This window comes from Opisthorchis viverrini (genome assembly GCF_000715545.1).
Source record: "Opisthorchis viverrini unplaced genomic scaffold opera_v5_211, whole genome shotgun sequence".
NCBI classification, from domain to species: domain Eukaryota; kingdom Metazoa; phylum Platyhelminthes; class Trematoda; order Opisthorchiida; family Opisthorchiidae; genus Opisthorchis; species Opisthorchis viverrini.
The window spans coordinates 710,411-717,031 of NW_008751861.1; the positions used below are offsets into that span (position 1 = coordinate 710,411).

General features: G+C 41.5%; 1 protein-coding gene across 1 annotated transcript in view; it reads right to left on the bottom strand.

Annotated features, from left to right (window-relative positions):
* The window catches only part of T265_08177 (hypothetical protein), a gene marked incomplete at both ends in the record, with an annotated part of 21,280 nt that extends 16,316 nt beyond the window's left edge, over positions 1 to 4,964 (bottom strand). The window contains one exon of the mRNA XM_009173902.1: positions 4,755 to 4,964. The remainder of the gene's footprint in view (positions 1 to 4,754) is intronic.
* Positions 4,965 to 6,621: the final 1,657 nt, after the last annotated feature.

Below are 6,621 nucleotides of genomic sequence, written 5' to 3' on the forward strand. Positions count from 1 at the left end.
CTCGATTGGTAATGAAACGTTTGCAACCAAATTGCCCAGCTCAGCGAATAAGCCAACAACCATGCCAATGACAAGTTTTAAAGAAAAACGGTTGATGTATCTGTTCTGGGTTTTTGTAGTTAAAGTAAGAAACTAGTTGTATTTGCATTTACTGCGCAGACGATACAAGCCACTTGAATTTCAAAAATCTGTGTAAAGTTTATGCTGTTAAGGTAAGTTCGAGAAACCACATGATTGGCTTGAGTTCCTTTAAAAATGAGAAGAAGCAACTATCAAAATGTTCTTTCTTATTTGCCACCAGTTCTCTCCTTTTGCTGAAAAAAATGATTGTCTACTTTTATCAACTCGCTGCATAATTTAATATCAACACCATACTATGCGAGACCTGTGTTCCGAATTGCCTAAAATTCAAGCGTATTTTGTTATTCACATTCTGAACCTTATATCTGAAACATGCCTCATTCACTCCTATGTTTCTTAACTTTTCAACAATTTATGAGTCCTGTCCGCCTGGTCTTTACATAACTCCTAATCCCCTGGAGTTAAGTCGCTTTTTTAAATTACTGCTTTTAGTAAATTGAAACGTTAGCCAACTTTACTCGGTAACAATTACGCTTATAACAGCTTGCTTTTGAATCAAACTGGTCCAATTTCAAAGCAGTATGGTGAAGGTTCACTTGTAGGCAATTTGATAAATTTCTCTGAATTTGACAGAAAATCATTGAATGTTATTGTAATGCACCAGTTCCTCCATCCTAGTAATCCATCTGGAGTCATAAGACGTTAATCAATTAGATATGCTTCAATTGAGTTCTAAAACTAGCCATAACACGATGCTGCTTGCCGTTGTCTTGCAGATGGTGCCAACCTATATATAAGCCTTTATATCAGTAGATTTGTCTTTGCGTTTGTACCGCCCAAGAGCTCACCTTTTGTCTTGAGCAGTTTCAAAATACAATTTATGAATACAATAAAAGCCAAGTTTGCTGGAAAAATGTTCTATATAATGCAATATTTTTTATGACATTTAAAAATAGTAAAGACTCCGTGACTAAACAGTCTATTTATTAGCTTCCAGGGGCTCAATGACTCGGTTACCCACTCAAATGTATTCAGTCAGGTTTTGTCGACGGTAGCCTTGAGTGCCCAAAACACTACTTGGATTCCCTTCATTGCACTCGCATACATCCCTTCGCCAGTCCATTAGGACTCTTCACCTTATGCGCTCAAATGTATTTACATATGGGTAACTGAGCCGGGCCAAAACATATTCCTGAAATTTCACGTGGTCAACGAGATGGTACTATGAACTAGTCTGTGTGTGTGAATTATGTTGCGCATACGTTACATATGGGTAACTGAGCCGGGCCAAAATATATTCCTGAAGTTTCACGTGGTCAACGAGATGGTACTATAAACTAGTGTGTGTGTGAATTATGTTGCGCATAAATAAAACGGAATCCTAGAACAAAAAGCGGGTTGAAATTATAATACTCTTAAAACCAACAAATCTAGACTTTACGCTTCTAAGACAAACTTATGGTTGTCCTCGTCCGCATGGACGTTTCATTATCTAGATCAAAAATTGCACAACTTTTTTCCCTGAAGTCACAATTTGAAAAGTGGCATGACAACTCATTACAACTTGAGCCTTTTAGCTCCATTGTGCTAGAGAATCATAGTTTTGATTTGGGTGACTGAGTAGCTACAACCGCTGTTATCAGTAGTAGAATCAAGCACCAATTGCACAAGATAGCGGGTTTTTAGACAAGTCACATTAAAAAGATTGTTTATTTTCTAGAGCTGATTTGCGGATTTTCATAAACAGTCGCAAGATTATGTTATGTTGCGCATAAATAAAACGGAATCCTAGAACAAAAAGCGGGTTGAAATTATAATACTCTTAAAACCAACAAATCTAGACTTTACGCTTCTAAGACAAACTTATGGTTGTCCTCGTCCGCATGGACGTTTCATTATCTAGATCAAAAATTGCACAACTTTTTTCCCTGAAGTCACAATTTGAAAAGTGGCATGACAACTCATTACAACTTGAGCCTTTTAGCTCCATTGTGCTAGAGAATCATAGTTTTGATTTGGGTGACTGAGTAGCTACAACCGCTGTTATCAGTAGTAGAATCAAGCACCAATTGCACAAGATAGCGGGTTTTTAGACAAGTCACATTAAAAAGATTGTTTATTTTCTAGAGCTGATTTGCGGATTTTCATAAACAGTCGCAAGAGGACGAGGCACAGAAATTCACCGGCTAAACGGTCAAAGACGTAGGAGCCTGGCCAGATATTTACCCAGTTTAATTTTAATAATTATGGCTTTTTTTAAAGTAAAGTCGCTAGGTCAATAAACAACTTTAAGAGTTTCTGTCATAAAAACTTGAATCTTATTAACCATGGAGCGTTTATGACGGTCACAACTGGCGTAATTAATTTTGCCTTGCTGGTAACAGTAAGACAGATCCAGAATTCTGTTTGAAGTTTATACCAAGCCTGGCGCTACTATGCTAGACGCCACTATATACGGGTTTTGTATCATCATTACCGTTATGCCGGAATGCTTGAGCCCAACATGTATAGAAATCGGAGAAAAATTAAATTCTCCATGGCCTTTCAGAACACGCCATTCAGAACAGGTAAATTGCATGCATTCTATTGTAGAATATCTTGTTGAACAAAAGAAAAGCAAGAAACCTAGGTCAGTACTTAGGTCTACTGACAGGAAATTCATACGGTGATTTTGGATTTCATCACAGTATTTGGCAGCACAAACATCACTGTGTAATTGAAAGGGTTTCGCAAAGCAAGGGGAATAGGGTCATTTTACAGTTAGATGGAAGCCTTTCCCAGTCAAATGCAATGGATGATGGGAGTCAAGGACGCTCACTCAAAAGCTGTGTCGACTGTCGGCAGAGTACCAGCACCCGCTAAGGACATTCACTGTTTCTTCGTTTTTAAAAGTTTTCTACAATCTTCCGACATTTTGTGAACCTCACCGTTTCCCGGTGACCTAATCCTTCGAGAGGTGAAAGAAAGTCGGCACAATATACGCAGGTTACCAACCAGCTTAGAGCAAATGATACAAACCACCAGACAACGACAAAAAAACGATGTTAAGGTGATCTGTAAACAAAGTACAATCAAGATATCTAGTTGAAGTAAACAGCAGGGGACCTTCTAGAACTCAAATACTGATCCAAAAGAACCACGATTCAAAGCTACCAGGAGACTGACTACAAGCATACAAATCCAGGCTTTCGTGGTGTCCGCATAAATCTTTAAAACACAGACGGACGCTGGTTCATCTGGCACTCAACCGTGGACAGCTGGTATATAATCCGTGCAAAAAGAAAAAACTACAGTGGCTAGTGCTGCGAGCGGTTACAGAATGTTGAGAAAGATACCAAATCGCGTACCCATCACACTAGGTTACTGGCACCACAGCGATAAGGACAGATATCGTTACTCAACCCATCTCTCATGTAACATGCACGATGGTCGCACGGCAACGCTCTCATTACAGTGCACCAAATGTTTATCCCAGAACGATCAACATCTACGGTGATGAAATGCAACACATTTCAAGAGAAGATAATTCGGTCATCATCGCCGAAAGATTCAAATGCCTGCTGGATCAACATCCTAAAATAGTTATCATCTATAAGATGTCAATACCTTGAAACCTATAGTTCCATCGCTGTGATTAGAAAAACATGGGATATGGCCCACTCCGCTCTGCACAAGACTCAAGAGTCACGGTTGATAGTATTGGGTACCATTACTACTGTCTATTGGTAGAGAATTCGGTCGTCAACCACCGAATTTCTGGAGCCGTTCTTGCTGTGAATTCGCTAATACTGGTAATATTCTCTTGTATCTCCGCAGCACTGATATATACGTTAGGAACGTCTCTGTCGTACACAGTGACAGTGGACCAGAACACACTACGAGGATATGTACCAAAGTTGATTTGGGTACCCGCCTCTCATCAAACATATCCTTCTAAGTGCACAATGAAAAATCGGAGCAAAAGGCGATCATCGATCTACAGCTGATTCAGGCGAATCTACAGGTGAATCTTCCTCCGTACAGCTTGCATGAACTTACAGATATCTTATTATGCCCATGCCAATAAAATTTTCTACTCAGGACGAAATAAATGCATAACCATCATTGAGCGTGTCTAGATGTTTCCGGCTCAAAGTCCGTTGATCATGAAACGCGTCTCACGGTGCTCAGCCTAATTTTCCCTGGAGTATCGTTGCCTCCGAGACCCAAAAGTTACTTACGCCCTGTTGGAACGTTTGGCCAACGTTTTCTCCACCGCTGCGTGTTCGAGTCATGTCAGGCCCACCAAAACGGCGGGAACACAGTAAGAATATTTCCAAACTCAAAGCACACACATCTATTAGACAACTGATAATCTCATTTCGGGTAGTTAGTGTGTGGGATAACCTTCCTCCAATGTTAATAACGGTGCATCCAGTAACCATTTCAAAGCACTTTTAAACGCCTGGTTGGTTGAATCCTCATGTTGCCCCGTGCTGAGAAGTTGAAAAGAAATGCTACACCCTTTTTTCACCTAGATCTTTCAGGTGAACGGAAACCGTTGAAAGACAAGAGAAAGGCCGAATCGGAAAGTCTGAGCGAAGGCCTCGATCCTGTGTATCAATTCGCGAATCCGTGAATTTTTAGTGTTATTTACAAAAAAGGGAATAATCATAAGTGGTTTGGCAACATACCTGATGTACCCACGGGCAAGTTAAAGCGGAAAGTATCATGCTCATGATTTCGATAAGTAAGCAGGCCCTCCGAAGACTTCTCTTTACCAGCAAAGGCATAGAGATCTTTCGTATTACTACATCGGGAAAGAGGGTGATTTAAAATAACACCCTGTATGAGCTCATTTCCAAGTTCGATGGGTTTTTTTGGAAAAACCTGGTTTATTGAATAGTCCCTGAGAAATCATCGAATGAAAATTTACACCTACCTAGCGAGGCGTGAGCAGCTCATTTTAGATGGTACGATCAACCATTCGAACTTCCGCTTATTCTTTATGGTGTGATCTCGCGCAAAGTTAGACGCGTGGAGCAATAAAACGAGCCGAATAGTTTAGACCAACAGGGTGGTGTGTATTTTGATTTCGACGGAGTTCAACGGTCCAGGCGGGGAGGTTTTCAGTGAGACTGAATTCATCAGTGCCGAAATTGTTTCTTGATATCCAAGATTGTGATCAAACGCCAAGGTGCACAGTGTGCTTGTGATCTGGGCACCACAACTCCCATCACAAGATGGGGATCAGAGGAGTCATTCTGTCACACGCACTAATCAAATAAGAACTGGAAACAATGGAAGGTGCCCTGTGTTCAGTGCCGGGGATCAGAGGAGTCATTCTGTAACACGCACTAATCAAATAAGAACTGGAAACAATCGGAAGGTGCCTGTTGTTCAGTGCCTCAAGCAAACGAGGCAGGAGTAGATATGTTTCACTTGGGAGGGTTTCTATTCGGAATGCCTGAATTAAAAGAATGCAGCACGATTGCAAACCCGACAGGTGACGTGTAGGCAGAGAATTGGCAGGGTTGTGCTTGAGATTAAAATAAATTGGCACATTAAGTGATTTCCGAGTGAGTTTTGAGCGACCTCCCTTTGGATATGTTTGACTTCATATGCACGGATGAATGAAGTAATTTGGGCCTCGCCACATTACGGTTTCCTGGTTACTGACCTTGTACAGCAGTGTGCAGCTGCACAAATAAGTGAACTTAAATTTTCTACCGCCACTTCCCATCGGCTGCAGATCAGCTGGTGGCCAAAGAATGTCAAAGAAAAAAGCTGTGTGACTTTCCCAGCCTGCTGTGAACAATTCTGAAGGGGTAAATAAATATTGTCGTTCTTCCTCCCCAGGCAAGCGCAACGATGCCGCAGCCGGGAACCTTATTCCAGCACTTACGCAGAAGTTAATAGTCCGTCCTTATCCGACATATGAGATCTTCTACAAAACCGTTTTGTTGAAAAAACCGTCGCGCTTCGTTGTATGCACGTTCCGAGACAACATCTTTGTACCCCGCCCCCTGTTGGAAATCGTTTACGTTATTCATCCTCTGGAACACTTTCGACTGTGCGGTCGAACCCATTTGATTAAGTAGGCTACAAGTTTACTTAACTTATGTTTATTGAGAAGATCTGTAATAAGTCTGCGTGTAGGAAAATCAACGAAACGCACTGGATAGATGTTATGGGGATGGCAGAGAGATACCATGCAGTCATAAATGCGACTTGTGCATTATTAAATAACTCCGGCTATGGGATAATTTATCCGGTTGGGGGAAAGCCAGGCTAGTGAAAAAGCTCAGCTATTCGAACAAGTGAACGACTAATAGCCACTGGAAAGTTAGCGAGCGGAGGAAAATGAGGCGGCAGCTACAACTGGGGAAATGGTGACAGAGTGGAAAGGACCAGAGCGTGTGAACCATGGCTGAACGATGACGGAGCGTGAGCAATCGGACCAAACAGTGGCGTATCGCAGTGTTGTGCGGGGTGTACGGGGGATTCTGAATTTTGCTTGCTTTATGTTGGTTAGGGTTGGGCAAGACGATGAACCGCCCA